This window comes from Bubalus kerabau, chromosome 1 (genome assembly GCF_029407905.1).
Source record: "Bubalus kerabau isolate K-KA32 ecotype Philippines breed swamp buffalo chromosome 1, PCC_UOA_SB_1v2, whole genome shotgun sequence".
NCBI classification, from domain to species: Eukaryota; Metazoa; Chordata; class Mammalia; order Artiodactyla; family Bovidae; genus Bubalus; species Bubalus kerabau.
The window spans coordinates 108,657,801-108,677,074 of record NC_073624.1 but is presented as its reverse complement, the minus strand read 5'-3'; the positions used below and the strand labels follow the sequence as shown (position 1 = coordinate 108,677,074).

Sequence of the window (19,274 nt, the reverse complement as noted above, 5' to 3'; positions counted from 1 at the left end):
TGAATTTCCCCTAAGAAAAATTACACTGAGTTAATTTTTTTTTGAAAAAAACCTGCTACTGGGAAAGATTGAAGGCAGGAGGAGCAGGGGACAACAGAGGATGAGATGGTTGGATGGCATCTGCGACTCAATGGACATGAGTTTGGGTAAACTCTGGGAGTTGGTGATGGACAGGGAGTCCTGGCATGCTGCAGTGCATGGGGTCGCAAATAGACACAACTGAGCAAATGAACTGGATTGAACTGAACTGAACTGAACCTTTTTTTACATACCAGATTGGCAGAAATTCAAGTTTTACAGTGTATTCTGTTGGGAAGGCTGTGGGGAAATATGTGCTTTCATGCATTGCTGATGGGAATGTAAAATATCAATAGTATAGATGCCATCAAGGGTAATTTGGCAATAGATAGCATTTACTGTTTGACTCAGCAATTCACTTCTAAGAATAGTTCCCATAGTTGCAGTAGTAAAAAGACCAAATGATGTATGCACAAGGCTATTCAGTGGAACTCTAATATAACAGCATAAGAGGAGAGACAAGATACATCTGTATCAGTAGGAAATGGTTGAGTTAAGTCATGGTTGAGCCATACCACTGGTGTGTGTAGAAACATTGTAGAAAGATTGTTTGTAGAAAGATTGACACACTCTGTGGAGAAATCACTTAAGTGGGTTGTTCCATGAAAAACACAAGGTAAATGTCAAGAATAGGCAAATCTCTAGAGACATAAAGGAGATTGGTCTGTGGCTAGGAAGGGGCTTTCCTGGTGGTTCAGTGGTAAAGACTGCCTGCCAGTCTAGGTTTGATCCCTGGATCAGGAAAATCCCTGGGAGAAAGAAATGACAACCCACTCCAGTATTCTTGCCTGGGAAATCCCATGGACCTGGGAGCCTGGTGTACTCCATGTGGTCACAAAAGAACCAGTTATGACTCAGTGACTGAACAACAAACAACAAAGTCTGGGAGGAGGGCGACTAGGAGATGCGGAGATTAGGGGTCTGGGTATTTGAAAGTAATCTAAAATTTAATAGTAATAAATGAACAGGTCTAAATTTTAAAAAAAAAATTGACATGTATACTTAAATGGGTGAGTTTTATAGTATGTGAATTATATCTTAGTAAAGTTGTTATAGAAAAAGAGAATAAGGGATCAATTTGGTATATGAACTCTGTTCTCTGTCATATTGTATAGAATCAGTCATTGATTTACAGTAAATAATCTAGAGGAAATGGTTCATATTAAGAGAGATTTTCATAAAATATTGCTATTTGGGGAGACCTCCACAGTGGGGGTGGGGGTGAGAAGAAGTGATTTCAAGTCTACAGTAAATTAAAAAGTCAGGGAAATAATTTTTTAAATAAAGCAGGAAGTGCTCCCTCATCTGGAAGGCCAGGAACCAAACTATTGGAAGCAAAGTGAAATGGATTCAGAATTACTTGGTACCTCTTTCTTACCTGATTAAAAAAATATTTCAGGTTGGCTCATGAAGGGACAGAAAAGCCAATGAAAACATAGGAACTAAGAGTATCAGTAAGTTGATCTGATATCTAATCTTGCCAGGATTGGCTGTAGATGATTTATAAGAAAAAGTCTAGAAGGTTCCACAGGAGGATATTATAAATAGAATTAGAAAAGGTGCCTAGGAAAGAGCTAGGTTGTTGGTCTTCATTTCAATAACAAAAGTTATTTGTGTATTTTCACAGTCAACAAATTGGAGGAAAATGATAAAACTGAGGTGAAAACCAGGGGCCCAGAAAGTGATGGTAAAAGAAGAGTAAGGCAAATTCTTGGAGGCTGCAAGATGTCAGATGATAATATAAGTAGACAAAAAGTAGTCGATTATAAATTAACCAACAGGAATAATTTTGCAGGGATTTAAAGCAATTAAAAAGTCATATCATCATGTTAAAATCACTTTAATATTCAAATTATGTCACCTGTCAAAACAAGGTTTTAAAAAGAATAGTTTTCATGTGAAACATTCCATAGTAAATTTAAGGACATTCAATCCCTTATTACATTTTTATGAGTGAAGGGTACATGAAATTAGTCCTATAGATAATTTGACTGATTGCCGGGAGCCGGCAAGAGACATTCCACTCGTGACAAAGGTCATGAGGAAGGGGGCTCGGCATACGCAAAGGCGGGATCGAGCCTCGGGAGTGCCCCCGGATATTCTCGAGCATCTACCCCCCAAAAAACCAGAGTCTGCCTACTTTATTGCTTTGTGCTCTCACCTCTGACTTTACTGGGGGCTGTCCCCCACCACCATCTCACTCTCTCTGTCAAAGAGTTAACTTACAGCTCCAATTAATAAAGTTCCTGGGCAATTAGGAGTGTTTAAATCCAAACCCCTCAGATGGCTCTCTAACTCGCCTGACAAGTTTACCCGGACACCTACAGCTATGCATACGATTGTTTACAGTCTCCCAGCCTCCAGAGGCACGGGAAGCTTAAGATATTCAAATAGCTTAGAGCCTCTCAGAGAATTAGAAACTGTCAGAATAAAGCTAGTAAAAGATTTCATTGATGAGCCAATGTTTGTTGCCAAGTTTTCACATCCCCTGAATTGTATCCTTGAATGTGCATTAATTAATATAGTTGGTATGTAGAAAAAATAAGTAGTGGCCTGGTGTTAGTAACTTTAGACCCTTAAGGTAGTAAATTCTTTCCTTTGTAAACCCATTACACATCCACCCTATAGGAACGTAATCTTATCTTCGGAAGATGGCGCCAAACCTTAAAATAATTACTCTTAGAGAAAATAAGTCTTTGTTGATAAGTGCTTGTCAAGAGTCATAAAATGTTAATAGGCCTCTGGCCAGAAGATGATGTAAATCACCTAAACCATTTGTATACGATAAATCTGCAGGAAAGAAACCCTGGCTTTTGATAAGCATCAAAGACTGCTGATTTTGCATCCCCTATTGTCCTCTATGTGTAACTTAGGGTATAAAAGCCCCTGTTGAAAATAAAGCTATGGGCCTTGCTCACCAACGCTTGGTCTCCCCACGTCATTCTTCCCTTTAACTTCCAGCTGAGTGTCCATCTGGAGCGTGGATGTCCTCTGTGACCATTTATTTGCCTGGGCTTCTAAGACCCACTCGAGAAGGTGTCTAAGGTGGGGCACCTTCCGCTATTCGAGAGGGCGCCTGCGGCCTCCGTGGTCAGAGCTAACCTGGTGTCACGGGTTATATTGATTTTCCGCGTAAACCAAGCCACTCAGCTTCTTTTCTCCACTGAATTTTCCTACTGAGCTATCCTCATTCTATTCCTCTTTATTATCTCTAATTAACATTTGAATAGGTCGCCTAGCCGTCTCTCCTTCGAATACCCTGGATCAGCCGGGGCTGGACCCCGGCAACTGATCTATATATAGTAGGTACTGATGATTGAATATTTGAGGGGTTAATTTTATGATTGTTGCTGCTAAGTCGCTTCAGTTATGTCCGACTCTGTGTGACCCCATAGACGGCAGCCCACCAGGCTCCCCTGTCCCTGGGATTCTCCAGGCAAGAAATTTACTTAATACACTTTAATGTTTTATAAGATGGATAATATATGCACAGAGAAAGGACTCACCTTTAATCTGACAAATTAGTTTTCCTGATTTTAAGAAATCTATATCAGAGGCTTAGCCCCCAATACTGATAGGGGACCTGATATGCAAAGAATGAAACCCCCCTCCTTTTCTTAGAACTCTGAGCAGTATCCAATTCAGTCCATTTAAAAACAAAGGGGAAATCTTGTTTGAATGATAAACATTTTATAGGAAAGTTTTTTATTGCAAATTATAGGAAATATGAGTTTTCTCATTTCCTCACCTTACTTCCTCCTCAAAATATTCTGGATGCTTCCCAAGTGTTATTTCATATACTGAAATCCAAGATGTAATAGGTTATTATATTTCCTTGTAGATTTTAACTCTAAAATATGGATTCAGGATTAAACTCTACTGCTAGTTTAGTTTCTTTTGTCATGTTATCTTCTTTTCAAATGTTATCCAAACGGAACAGAAATGTTCTCTCACAATTCACAGGAGTAAAAAATATTTTTGATGGTTTGGTTAATCTTTTAAAATTTGTTCCCATCTTTACTACTGTATAGAAACAATCTAAAAGCAGTATTTTAAATCTGAGGAGAGAAATCCTACATGGCAGAGACCAAGAGATTTGTTTATTTAGTTTGTGATGTTTGAAAATTATGATATGGAGGTCATTATCTGGCAATTACTTTTTTTTTTAATTTTATTTTTTTTTTAGACTTTACATAACTGTATTAGTTTTGCCAAATATCAAAATGAATCCGCCACAGGTATACATTACTTTTATAAACAGTATATTATAGTATTGTTGTTATTGTTTTTACATTATTGTGGTTTATGAAAAGTATCTCAGCAATTTCCTTTTTTTCAGATAAAATATTGTCTTCTTGGTAGGTTTGTCTGTACCAAGCCATAAGCTTCTTAAAGTTTATATTTCACTTTATACACAGTCATTTTGTTAGTATTGTTTTTGAAGAGCTTTTACACATAGTCGACTTTAACATTAATCACCAGTATGCAATTTATATCTGAAATCTGCAATCTAAATATCTCACAATTAACATTGTGCCCCATTGTTTTATTTTTTCTCTTAATGAGAAATGTATCTCTCATTAACTGTATTATTCTTCAGCATAGTTTTTCAAAACTAAATTGTGTTAAAATATAATACATTTATACTAGGGCTTTAAGTGCTGGCATTTTTTTTTATATTTTTATTTTCTAAATGTTTATTGTGCATTTACTGTGTATTTACTAAGCACTGAAAATGATGGTTAGCCAAAGGAAAGCTGTGTGAGCACCTATGGTGACTATAAATTATGTTGCATAATGATTTATAGAAATGTAACTTCAAGTTAGAAAAATAGATGTTGCTTTAAAATTTGAAAAGGGGAGCTGATCTATCATGGATGTAATGATATCAGTAAATGTTCTGAATATGTACAGTTTTAGTTGACCTCTAAAAGAAGATTGAAAAGAGTAGGAGTTAATAAAGTAAATATATAAAGGGATCACAAATTCTAGAAATGTGGAAAATTCCAAGGGAAAGTGAGAAAATACTGGCTAAAAATCACTAAAAGAAAGTTGCTATCAGACCCATTTTGACTTTTTCTGATAGTATCTTATAGTGACTTTATCAATATCTCACTACTGACCAGATGGAAGTATTATTGATGGGAATGTAAACTGGTACAGCCACTATGGGAAGCAGTATGGAAGTTCCTCAAAAAACTGAAAATAGAGCTACCCAGCAATTGCACTCCTGGGTATACATCTGGAAAAAATGAAAACACTAATTTGGAAAAGATGCATGTACCCCAGTGTTTGTAGCTGCAGCATTTACAATAGCCAAGGTATGTAAGCAAACCAAATGTCTATTAATAGATGAATGATTAAAGTGGCAAATATATATATAATGGAATATTACTCAGTCATAAATAAGAATGAGATACTGCTGTTTGCAACAACATGGATGGACCTGGAAAGTGGATGGACCTGAAAAATGTGCTTAGTCGAAATAAGTCAGACAGTGAAAGACAAGTACTGTACTGATATCAATTAGGTGTGAAACCTAAAATATAACACACCTATATATAGCAAAACAGCAACAGACAGATTATAGAAAATAAAATTAGTGGTCACCAGTGGGGAGAGGGAAGTTGAGGGCATGTTAGGGTTATGAGATCTAAAGATACAAGCTACTATATAAAAACAAGAGTATAAACTAAAAATACTGAATTGCTACGCTGTACACCTAAAGTTAATATAATATTGTAAATCAATTATCGTTCAATAAACAGCAGCAGACTTGGTCTGTCAAGTGCTAAATCTCCTGATAGTGTGAAAAGTGAAAGTGAAAGTTGCTCAGTCCTGTCTGACTCTTTGCGACCCCATAGACTATACAGTCCATGGAATTCTCCAGGCCAGAATACTGGAGTGGGTAGTCTTTCCCTTGTCCAGGGGATCTTCCCAACCCAGGGATTGAACCCAGGTCTTCCACATACCAGCTGAGCCACCAGGGAAGCCTTCCTGATTGTATAGATAAATCCAAAGCCTTAATCACAATATGGATGAAGTGTCATGATCTGGCCCCAGCCTACCTTTCAATCTGATTTTCTGTTCCATCGCATTATGTAATCTACATTAGACAAACAATATGGTAAAATCTCAGAGGTCATAAACCAAATCTTATTTATCTTTATGTCTCCCTCAGGGCCTGGCAAAATGTCTTGCTCTAGTAGTAACTCAATAAATATTTATTAAATTTTCATTAAAATGTAGTTTCAAATGTAAAAAAACAAAATAGATACCATTTATCAGATAGAAAAGCAGAAAATCTCTTGTGTTAATTATTAATTTGTTTTAAGAATAAAAATCCACTTAGCCAAATGATATAATAAATATTCTTTGATAGTTGTTGCCTAACCCAGAGTGTTTAGTTTTCAGTAAAGTTTTAATTAATCCCTTAGCAAAATAAGTATGGTTTCAAATATGTAAACCTTTTTGAAATATTTTGTTTTTGTTTTCATAAACACATAATTTATTTCATTTGCTTTGTTTTACATAGTTTATAAGAAGGCTTGAATGTTAAATCTATTTGAAACTTGGTGGTCTATTAATAAACATAACAATGATTAAGGTTTCTTTACCTGAGAAACTCATTACTGCTGTCTGAAATTCTGTCATTTTTTAATGTAGTCAATTATAATGGGGACTTGTCATATAAATTAGTAAACTGATAAGTTCACTTTTCAGTTATACTAACAAATTATATTGCTAACTAAAAAATAGATTCTCTCATTATGAAATGTAGTTGAGATATTATTTGAGATTTATTCTTTAGTAAAGTTTCTAATGAAATTCTAAAGCCAGACGGTTGGTATTTTTGTCATTACGAGATGACTTGCATTCTTGGTGTTCTGTGGTTTTGTTTTATAATTCTGTGTTGTGCTTGTCGGTGAATTTATGCCTTCTAACCAGTTATCTAACTCTAAGCTCAGGTCACTTAGGGAGAAATCTGTGGCAAAGCTTCAGACAACATTTTTGACTTTATGCCTCACCGTGATGAGGAAAGAGTTTTATTACTTCTCTGCTGGCTTAGGGTATAGGGTGGGGGAACTTCAATGATGTTGTGCTAAGTACATTAAGTGAATTCCTTACTTAAATCCCACAACAATCTTTTCAGGAAGGAATTCTTTCTGTTCCTATTTAATATGAAGAAAGTGGCTTTCCCCTGGTCACACAGCAGTAAAACATACTCGATTTTTTTTTCTCCTGTAATTGTCAGGTCCATGTGGTTGGAATCTTCTGAGGTAGCCATTAAGCTCTGCTGCTTCTAAGGGAGGTAGATCCAGTAGTTGTGTTTTTAGGTTGAGCAAGCTGAAAGGCGTGCTCACACTTCCATCTTCTATTTATGTGGCCTTGAGAGATTGATGTAACCTCTCAGCTTCAGTCTCTAAAGAATGAGGATAGTAATAGCACTTTTCTTTTGAGGTTATTGAGATAAATAGCATAAAGTTGTGTAAACCATATTGCCCAGTGCCTGGCACTGAATCACTTTTACTGTTATTATTCTTAACTAGTAACCTAATCAGGACTTGAGGCTTTTCCCCAACAGCCTGGTTTAGGTGAGTTGTCTCTAACTAGATTTTTATGTAACTAGAATAAATTTACTATCTCTAAGGATTTTTATGAAGATTTTAAACTGATAGTGTATATAATGCTCCTAGGATAGTGTCTGACATATTGTTAGCCTTAACATGTTTGATTTCTTACTCTGTGTGAATTACCTTGGCTACAATTTTAATGTATGGGGAATGGAACTGTGGAAGATGGAGGGACCACCGACTGAGTTTAAAACTCTTTATGAGTTTTAAGTTTATATAGAACACTGTTTGGGTACCAGTATTTGGATTGGGAAAGATATTCGAAGGTGCCAAGTTGCAAGCGTATGATTTATGTGGCTTTTCAAATTAATATGTTATAAAGGAACTTGGCCACTGACATGCCAATTCTGCTCTTAAAAGTTTAACAGCATTACATAATGAAATAAGAACCTGTGTTTTTAATGTCTAATAATGCAAATTTCACCACCTTTTTAAATACAGCTTTTTAAATTAACTTTAGCCTGAGAAAATACCTTAAAATATGTAGACAAGTAATTCTTTAACTGTGTTAAACAACTATCTATTAAACTGGCCTCAATGAAAATATACTAAACAAATTTAATACTGAATACGATTTTTTTTTTTTTGTCTCTGTGAAAAGACCCTAGTAATTACTGAGTAAGATCTGTGAAAATACCACATACAAGTAATATTTGATGTGATCTGGCTCGGTAAAATCAATTTTGGTGGTCAATTGTAAAAATTTGATGATAAGGATTAAACATTATATAATTTTGTAGAAAGTTTTAAGTCATTGTATAAAATGGATTACTAAACCCTTTATGTCATTTAAAGATTATCATTCAACAGAAATTTATATTATTTTAACTTTATTAAGTTTTACATTAATCCTTTGAATCATATTCAGAGATCTGAGTCATTTCTACAGTTTCTAGGACATAATCCAAGTGTCTTATATTATGAATATTACATGTCTGAGCTGTGGGTTACATGATTTTTAACTAAAGTCAACTGTATATGATCACTTACATAAATCTATATTTTTAAACTCTTAGAATTTGCATGTATATTATGCTAAATATAAGTCAATTTATATATTATTCACTTACATAGCATATCACTCTACAGGCTTGGTTTTATAATTTGTCTCATTAATGAAATTATAAAGAGAAATTTTTACTGTATGTGCCACACATATTTGTTTTAGAACCTAACTTTTAAGTAAAATAAGACTACCTCTGAATTGGAATTCAAGATTTTTGTAAAACAACATAATTTTGTTCAACATTTTGCTACTGTCCTACATTACAGAACAATTTAAAAATTTCCAGTAATATAAGAAAATGCATCAATCGTGCTTTAGGTATTTGAACTTTTTTTTTGTTATTTTATAGTTTTGCTTTTAAGAATACCAAACCTGAAGCCTTTTAGACATTTTTAAAATAATAGCAAGTTGATTTAATATTATAACTTCCTCATTGATATAATTAAATTTCTTTGTCTGTAAATTCAAACACTGTGGAAGCAGCAAAAATAAATATTCATAAACTCTAAAGTCAAATATAAAATTTTCAATAAGACATAAAGAACTTGTATTCCCATTACAGTTCAGAATATTTCTGTTGACTATAAATAATCAATTCGAGTAGTCAACACAAATGAGAAATGTATACCAACACTTTTCTAGGCAAAGGCACTACAGCAATGAACAAAACAAAGAATTATTGCCCATAGTAGCCTTTATTTAGTGGGAAAATTAGGCCAAAAGCGAGGAATAGTTAACATAATTGTATGGAAAATTGTGATGTATACTAAAAAGAAAAATAAAATGGGCTTTAGAAGGTGGTTAAGGAGCTGCATAAAAGAAAATGTTGGTTTTGCAAAATTAAATAGAATAGTCAGAGAAGATTTCATTGAAAATTGACATTTTATAAAGATTTGAGGCCTGGCATGCTGCAGTCCATGGGGTCGCAAAGAGTTGGACATGACTGAGAGACTGAACTGAACTGAAAGATTTGAATGTAGAAAGGGAGTTTGGTCATGCAAATATGTGAAGGAAGAACATGTTAGGTGGAGAAAACAAAAGTGTAAATATCCTGAGGTATACAACAGTTAAGAGGTCAGAGTCAGCAGAGAGGATGGTAGTAGATGTTGAAAATAAGACAACAGGGCCAAAAATGGAGTTGCTCTTGGTAAGCCCTGTGTCACTGTCTTTGAGTGATCTACATAAAAAGCAAAGATTTTGTAACTTACCCAATAATTTAATGTGCTTCATATTATCTCTGTGTGACAACAAAAATTAAATTGTCTTTTGCTGAGATGGTGAAAAAAATAGATTTGCATTGGGAAATAGGGGAGTAGATTAATTGGGAGTTCAGTTGTCAGTATATCGGTTTAATAATTCTATTAGATATTCAGGTGAAAATGTAAAGTGGGTTGGTTACATAAGCTAGATGTGGAGAGAGAGCTATGAGCATTTGATAATAATCTAGGTGTTTTCAGCATAGTTAAAGCAATTCATGAGTTCACCAAATATTTCATAGAAACTAGAATGTATGACCTGGAGAAGGCAATGGCAACCCACTCCAGTACTCTTCCCTGGCAAATCCCATGGATGGAGGAGCCTGGTAGGCTGCAGTCCACGGGGTCACTAGGAGTCGGACATGACTAAACGACTTCACTTTCACTTTTCACTTTCATGCATTGGAGAAGGAAAAGGCTACCCACTCCAGTGTTCTTGCCTGGAGAATCCCAGGGATGGGGGAGCCTGGTGGGCTGCCATCTCTGGGGTTGCACCAAGTCGGACACGACTGAAGCAACTTAGCAGCAGCAGCAGCAGCAGAATGCATGACCAACCTAGACAGCATATGAAAAAGCAGAGACGTTACTTTACCAACAAAGGTCCATCTAGTCAAAGCTATGGTTTTTCCAGTAGTCATGTATGGATGTGAAAGTTGGACTATAAAGAAAGCTGAGTGCCGAAGAATGGATGTTTTTGAACTGTAGTGTTGGAGAAGACTCCTGAGAGTCCCTTGGACTGTAAGGAGATCCAACCAGTTCATCCTAAAGAAAATCAGTCCTGAATATTCATTGGAAGGACTGATGTTGAATCTGAAACTCCAATATTTTGGCCACCTTATGTGAAGAACTGACTCATTGGAAAAGACCTGATTCTGGGAAAGATTGAAGGCGGGAGGAGAAGGGGATGACAGAGGATAAGATGGTTGGATGGGATCATCAATGCAATGGACAAGAGTTTGAGTAGTCTCTGGGAGTTGGTGATGGACAGGGAAGCCTGGTGTGCTGCAATCCATGGGGTCGCAATGAGTCAGACATGACTGAGCAACTGAACTGAACTGAGAATGTAGATAAAAAATAAATCTGAAGTGATAAACACTGGGCCCAACAACTTTTAGGGTTTGGGAATAAACTAAAGATTGAGAAGTAGACCTTAAAGTCATAGAAGGAAGGCCATGAGAACATGGGCTACAGGAAACTGCATGTAAACAGGAGGTGGGAACTGGTGATCACCTCTCACTTAATGGGGCAGAAATAATGGGAATGGAGAACTGGTTTTATTCTAAACTTTTAGTTCAGAATTGTCAAATTCAAGAGAATATTGTTATTCAACAAAATAAACAGTTTACAAATTAGAAAGGAAGGATAATATTTAATCATATTTTCCTATACAGGCCAAATAACCAGTTCTTGGTCTGTGTATGCTCAGTCACTTCATCTGTGTCTGAATCTTGGTGACCACATGGAGGAGCTACCCCACATCCAAGGAGTGGCAGCTGCATGGGTGCAGGAGGGCCGAGAGGAGCTACGCCACGTTCAAGGTCAGGAGGGGCGACCTCCTCCAAGGTAAGTTGCAGTGGCTGAGCTTTGCTGGAGCAGCTGTGAAGAGATACCCCAAGTCCAAGGTAAGAGAAACCCAAGTAAGATGGTAGGTGTTGAGAGAGGGCATCAGAGGGCAGACACACTGAAACCATAATCACAGAAAACTAACCAATCTGATCACATGGAACACAGCCTTGTCTGACTCAATGAAACTAAGCTATGCCATGTGGGGCCACCCATGACAGACAGGCCATGGTGGAGAGGTCTGACAGAATTGGTCCACTAGAGAAAGGAATGGCAAACCACTTCAGTATTCTTGCCTTGAGAACCCCATGAACAGCATGAAAATGAAAAATGATAGGATACTGAAAGGGGAACTCCCCAGGTAAGTAGGTGCCCAATATGATACTGGAGATCAGTGGAGAAATAACTCCAGAAAGAATGAAGGGATGGAGCCAAAGTAAAACAATATCCAGTTGTGGATGTGACTGATGACAGAAGCAAGGTCCAATGCTATAAAGAGCAATATTGCATAGGAACCTGGAAAGTTAGGTCCATGAATAAAGGCAAATTGGAAGTGGTCAAACAGGAGATGGCAAGAGTGAACATCGACATTCTAGGAATCAGCGAACTAAAATGGACTGGAATGGATGAATTTAACTCAGATGGCCATTATATCTACTACTGTGGGCAGAAATCCCTTAGAAGAAATGGAGTAGCCATCATGGTCAACAAAAGAGTCCAAAATGCAGTACTTGGATGAAATCTCAAAAATGACAAAATGATCTCTGTTCGTTTTCAAGGCAAACCATTCAATATCACGGTGATCCAAGCCTATGCCCCAACCAGTAACACTGAAGAAGCTGAAGTTGAATGGTTCTGTGAAGACCTAAAAGACATTTTAGAACTAACACCCAAAGAAGATGTCATTTTCATTATAGGGGACTGGAATACAAACGTAGGGAGTCAAGAAACACCTGGAGTAACAGTCAAATTTGGCCTTGGAATACAGAATGAAGCAGGATAAAGGCTAATAGAGTTTTGCCAAGAGAACGCACTGGTCATAGCAAACACCCTCTTCCAATAACACAAGAGAAGACTCTATGCATGGATATCACCAGATGGTCAACACCAAAATCAGATTGACTATGTTCTTTGCAGCCAAAGATGGAGAAGCTCTATACAGTCAGCAAAAACAAGACTGGGAGCTGACTGTGGCTCAGATCATGAACTCCTTATTGATAAATTCAGACTGAAATTGAAGAAAGTGGAGAAAACCACTAGACCATTCAGGTATGACCTAAATCAAACCCCTTATGATTCTACAGTGGAAGTGAGAAATAGATTTAAGGGACTATATCTGATAGAGTACCTGATGAACTATGGACATAGGTTCATGACATTGTACAGGAGACAGGGATCAAGACCATCCCCATGGAAAAGAAATGCAAAAAAACAAAATGGCTGTCCGGGGAGGCCTTACAAATAGCTGTGAAAAGAAGAGAAGCAAAAAGCAAAGGAGAAAAGGGAAGATAAAAGCATCTGAATGCAGAGTTCCAAAGAAAAGCAAGAAGAGATAAGAAAACCTTCTTCAGCGATCAATGCAAAGAAATAGAGGAAAACAACAGAATGGGACAGACTAGAGACCTCTTCAGGAAAATTAGAGATACCAAAGGAACATTTCATGCAAAAATGGGCTCAGTAAAGGACAGAAATGGTATGGACCTAATAGAAGCAGAAGATATTAAGAAGAGATGGCAAGAATACACAGAACTGTACAACAAAGATCTTCATGACCCAGATAATCAGGATGGTGTGATCACTCACCTAGAACCAGACATCCTGGAATATGAAGTCAAGTGGGCCTTAGAAAGCATCACTATGAACAAAATTAATGGAGGTGATGGAATTCCAGTTGAGCTCTCTCAAATCCTGAAAGATGATGCTGTGAAAGTGCTGCACTCAATATGCCAGCAAATTTGGAAAACTCAGCAGTGACCACAGGACTGGAAAAGGTCAGTTTTCATTCCAATCCAAAAGGCAATGCCAAAGAATGCTCAAACTACTGCACAATTGCACTCATCTCACATGCTAGTAAAGTAATGTCAAAATTCTCCAAGCCAGGCTTCAGCAATATGTGAACTGTGAAATTCCTGATGTTCAAGCTGGTTTTAGAAAAGGCAGAGGAATGAGAGATCAAATTGACAACATCTGCTGGATCATGGAAAAAGCAAGAGAGTTCCAGAAAATCATTTACTTCTGCTTTATTGACTATGCCAAACCCTTTGACGGTGTGGACCACAGTAAACTGCAGAAAATTCTGAAAGAGATGGGAATACCAGACCACTTGATCTGCCTCTTGAGAAATGTGTATGCAGGTCAGGAAGCAACAGTTAGAACTGGACATGGAACAACAGACTGGTTCCAAATAGGAAAAGCAGTACGTCAAGGCTGTATATTGTCACCCTGCTTATTTAACTTATATGAAGAGTACATCATGAGAAATGCTGGACTGGAAGAAACACAAGCTGGAATCAAGATTGTCAGGAGAAATATCAATAACCTCAGATATGCAGATGACACAACCCATATGGCAAAAAGCAAAGAGTAACTAAAAAGCCTCTTAATGAAAGTAAAAGTGGAAAGGGAGAAAGATGGCTTAAAGCTCAACATTCAGAAAAATAAGATCATGGCATCCGGTTTCATCACTTCATGGGAAATAGATGGGGAAACAGTGGAAACAGTGTCAGACTTTATTTTTTTTGGGCTCCAAAATCACTGCAGCTGGTGACTGCAGCCATGAAATTAAAAGACGCTTAATATTTGGAAGGAAAGTTATGACCAACATAGATAGCATATTCAAAAGCAGAGACATTACTTTGCCAACAAAGGTCCGTCTAGTCAAGGCTATGGTTTTTCCTGTGGTCATGTATGGATGTGAGAGTTGGACTGTGAAGAAGGCTGAGTGCTGAAGAATTGATGCTTTTGAACTCTAGTTTTGGAGAAGACTCCTGAGAGTCCCTTGGACTGCAAGGAGATCCACCCAGTCCATTCTGAAGGAGATCAGCCCTGGGATTTCTTTGGAAGGAATGATGCTAAAGCTGGAACGCCAGTACTTTGGCCACCTCATGCGAAGAGCTGACTCACTGGAAAAGACTCTGATGCTGGGAGGGATTGGGGGCAGGAGGAGAAGGGGATGACAGAGGATGAGATGGCTGGATGGCGTCACCGACTCGGTGGACGTGAGTCTGAGTGAACTCTGGGAGTTGGTGATGGACAGGGAGGCCTGGCGTGCTGTGATTCATGGGGTCACAAAGAGTCGGACACGACTGAGTGACTGAACTGAACTGAACTGAGAGATCTCTCGAGAAAATTAGAGATACCAAGGGAACATTTCATGTAAAGATGGGCTTGATAAAGGACAGAAATGGTATTAACCTAACAGAAGCAGAAAATATTAAGAAGAGGTGGCAAGAATACACAGAAGAACTGTATATAAAAGATCTTCATGACCCAGATAATCACGATGGTGTGATCACTCACCTAGAGCCAGACACTATGGAATGTGAAGTCAAGTAAACATTAGAAAGCATCACTACCAACAAAGTTAGTGGAGATGATGGAATTCCAGTTGAGCTATTTCAAATCCTGAAAGATGATGCTGTGAAAGTGCTGCACTCAATATGCCAGCAAATTTGGAAATCTCACCAGTGGCCACATGACTGGAAAATGTCAGTTTTCATTCCAATCCCAAAGAAAGGCAATGCCAAAGAATGCTCAAACTACCACACAATTGCACCCATCTCATTCACTAGTAAAGTAATGCTCAAAATTCTCCAAGCCAGGCTTCAAAAGTACATGAACCGTGACATTCCAGATGTTCAAGCTGGTTTTAGTAAACGCAGAGGAACTAGAGATCAAATTGACAACATCCATTGGAATATCGGAAAGGATGGGGGGAGTTCCAGAAAAACATCTACTTTGGCTTTATTGACTATGCTAAAGCGTTTGACAGTGTGGAGTACAATAAGCTGTGGAAAATTCTGAAAGAGATGGGAATACCAGACCACCTGACCTGCCTCTTTAGAAACCAACATGTAGGTCAGAAAGCAACAGTTAGAACTGGACATGGAACAACAGACTGGTTCCAAATAGGAAAAGGAATACATCAAGGCTGTATATTGTCACCCTGCTTATTTAACTTCTATGCAGAGTACATCATGAGAAATGCTGGGCTGGAAGCAGAAGCTGGAATCCAGATTGCTAGGAGAAATATCAGTAACCTCAGATATGCAGATGACACCACCCTTATGGCAGAAAGCAAAGAGGAACTAAAAAGCCTCTTGATAAAAGTGCAAGAGGAGAGTGAAAAAGTTGGCTTAACTCAACATTCAGAAAACTAAGATCATGGCATATGGCCCCATCACTTCATGAAAAATAGATGGGGAAACAGTGGAAACAGTGTCCGACTTTATTTTTTTGGGCCCCAAAATCACTGCAGATGGTGACTGCAGTCATGAAATTAAAAGATGCTTGCTGCTTGGAAGAAAAGTTATGACCAACCTAGATAGCATATTCAAAAGCAGATACATTGCTTTGGCAACAAAGGTCCATCTAGTCAAGCCTATGGTTTTTCCAGTGGTCACGTATGCATGTGAGAGTTGGACTGTGAAGAAAGCTGAGCTCAGAAGAGTTGATGCTTTTGAACTGTGGTGTTGGAGAAGACTCTTGAGAGTCCCTTGGACTGCAAGGGCATCCAACCAGTCCATTCTAAAGGAGATCAGTCCTGGGTGTTCTTTGGAAGGACTGATGGTGAGGCTGAAACTACAGTAGTTTGGCCACCTCATGGGAAGAGTTGACTCATTAAAAAGACTCTGATGCTGGGAGGGACTGGGGGCAGTAGGAGAAGGGAATGAGAGAGGATGAGATGGCTGGATGGCATCACTGACTCGATGCACATGAGTTTGGGTGAACTCCGGGAGTTGGTGATGGACAGGGAGGCCTGGCATGCTGCGATTCATGGGGTCACAAAGAGTCCGACACGACTGAGCAGCTGAACTGAATTGAACTGGATTGTAGCCCACCAGGGTCCTCTGTCCATGGGATTATCCAGGTAAGAACCGTGGAGTGGGTTGCCATGCTCTCTGCCAGGGGATCTTCTGGTCCCAGGGATCGAACCCACATTCTTCCCACAGGGAAGTCAGTCTACTAATATGGAAATTAAATTTTCTGACACTTTGAGAAAGTGTCAGAAAGGCCTTTGAGAAAGGCCATTGTTCCTGGCCCTTGAAAAATAGCCTGGGGACAGAAGTAGTCACTTTTGACGGGAGATTTGTATTACTGTTCCTCCATACTGTGCTCATTATTTCATCTGTTCTTTTTGTTATTTTGAGTGGAGGACTGTTTTCTTTGCTTGATTTTGGACATTTGCATCAGACTCTTAAATTTAGAACTTGGTGTAATGAAAGCTTTTCCTTTGACCTCTTAATTAAATCTGAAGTTCAGCAGCCTCTTTTTAGTCATTTGACCCCCTTTTTTTCTCCTTGTCTCAGTTTTATTGAGCCACTCATTTTGACCGGGAGTACAGATATTCTTATGACATGATAGAATCCTTAGCCAATTGACATTCAAATCTTAGACTGTTAGGTGCTTTCCTTTATTCCTAATCTTTGACATGCTTTTTTGAAAGAAGAGAAAGTTTGTTTGTTCACATTGAGGCTTCTTCACTTATTTGGTGTCATCATTTGACTAGTTCTAATCAATGAGCTGTTAGAAGAAATGTGAAATTTTCATTGCCAATACAAGGTTGTCTAGAACTTTTCTTATTCTTGCACATCAATGGAAGTTTGAGAAAGTGGTTGCTCCATCAGTCTGGGTTCCTGAGTAACTGTGATAAGCAAAGCACACACTTCCCACCCCACTGAACTATGCTGCTGCTGCTGCTAAGTCACTTTAGTCGTGTCCGACTCTGTGTGACCCCGTGGACGGCAGCCCACCAGGCTCCCCTGTCCCTGGGATTCTCAAGGCAAGAACACTGGAGTGGGTTGCCATTTCCTTCTCCAATGCATGAAAGTGAAAAGTGAAAGTGAAGTCGCCCAGTCGTGTCTGACTCCCAGCGATCCCATGGACTTCAGCCCACCAGGCTCCTCCATCCATGGGATTTTCCAGGCAAGAGTACTGGAGTGGGGTGCCATAATGAACTATGATAGATGTACAGTAAATTATAGGTGTACAGTAAATTATAAATACTCCTTTGTTATTTTAAGCACTTAGTTTGAGATAGCATTTCAGTTTTTGTTTTATTTTTGTCTTTTAAAATATAGCATAACCCAGCTAATCCTGACTGAAATAGTCTTGTAGGAAGTCTGTCTCACAGTTTTTCAAAGGATCTAGAAGTCAGTGATCAATAATGGATCTTATTATTTATATAAATTATTGAGTATATTTTCACATTTCTAATTTTTGTTGTAAAATATAGGTTTGCTGCTGCTGCTGCTGCTAAGCCGCTTCAGTCGTGTCCAACTCTGTGCGACCCCATAGACGGCAGCCCACCAGGCTCCCCAGTCCCTGGGATTCTCCAGGCAAGAACACTGGAGTGGGTTGCCATTTCCTTCTCAAGTGCATGAAAGTGAATAGTGAAGTGTTTATTTGTAAATATATTTGAATTTTTTTTAAAAATGAAGTTAATAAATTTTAAATAAAGCTTTCATTTGTAATATCAGTGTATAGTTAACATCTTAGTAATATTTTCAATCTTTTTATTTATGTTTATTACTAAGTTATTAAAATACTACTTTAGAGTTAAAAATTGCTTATCTTTTTTAAGCATTAATTACCTTCCAAGTACTATTCAAAGAGCTTAATGAGCATTGATTTATTAAATTAATTAGCCTAGATTAGGTCCTCTCCAAATGTTTATTGAGACATTGGGTCTGCCAAAAAGTTTTTTAAATTTGGTCTTGTCCAAGGCGTCCATTAAGGTATTTGCTCCATTACGATACTGTGTGCTCAGTAGTGTCTGACTCTTTATGACCCCGTGGACTGTAGCCCACCAGGCTCCTCTGTCCATGGAATTTTCCAGGCAAGAATACTGGAACGGGTTGCTTCCACCTCCAGGGGATCTTCCCAATCCAGTGATCAAACCTGCATGTCCTGCGTCTCCTGCATTGGCAGGTGGATTCTTTCCTGTTGCACCACTGATATTTGGTCTATGCCAAAAGTCCTTGAAATGCGGTCCTATCCAAAACATACATGAACATATTTGGCCCACAACAAATGGGTCCTTAATATTTGGGTCTGTTAAAAATGTTCATGCTCAGAAAACATCCCTGGATTCTAATAGCCCCCAATATTTACTTATACTTTGTGTTGACAGGATTAATACATAAATAAAGACCCTGATGCTGGGAAAGATTGAGGGCAAGAGGAGAGGGTGGCAACAGAGGATGAGATGGTTGGATGGTATCACTAGATGTAAGTTTGAGCAAACTCAGGGAGATAGCAAAGGACAGGGAACCCTGCTGCAGTTCATGGGGTCCCAAAGACTCGCACACAACTTAGTCACTGAACAACAATAACAATTATGTTTTATTGGCCCAATAATTGTGCTGTGGTTGTATTGCCAATAATAATCTTTCTTACCTTGGTAGACAGGTAATGAGACATAGGGTTAAGTAGATGGGTCAGGGTTTGAATGTTGCAGAAGAGTGGAACTTATACATATATAACTACTTGTATATATACTAGTTATAACTACACATA

General features: G+C 38.1%; 1 long non-coding RNA gene across 1 annotated transcript in view; it reads left to right on the top strand.

Annotated features, from left to right (window-relative positions):
• Positions 1-18,116, top strand: part of LOC129641773 (uncharacterized) — a 41,448-nt gene extending 23,332 nt beyond the window's left edge. The window contains exons 2-3 of the long non-coding RNA XR_008709429.1: positions 11,366-11,537; positions 17,992-18,116. This is a non-coding gene — a long non-coding RNA (uncharacterized LOC129641773). The remainder of the gene's footprint in view (positions 1-11,365; positions 11,538-17,991) is intronic.
• Positions 18,117-19,274: the final 1,158 nt, after the last annotated feature.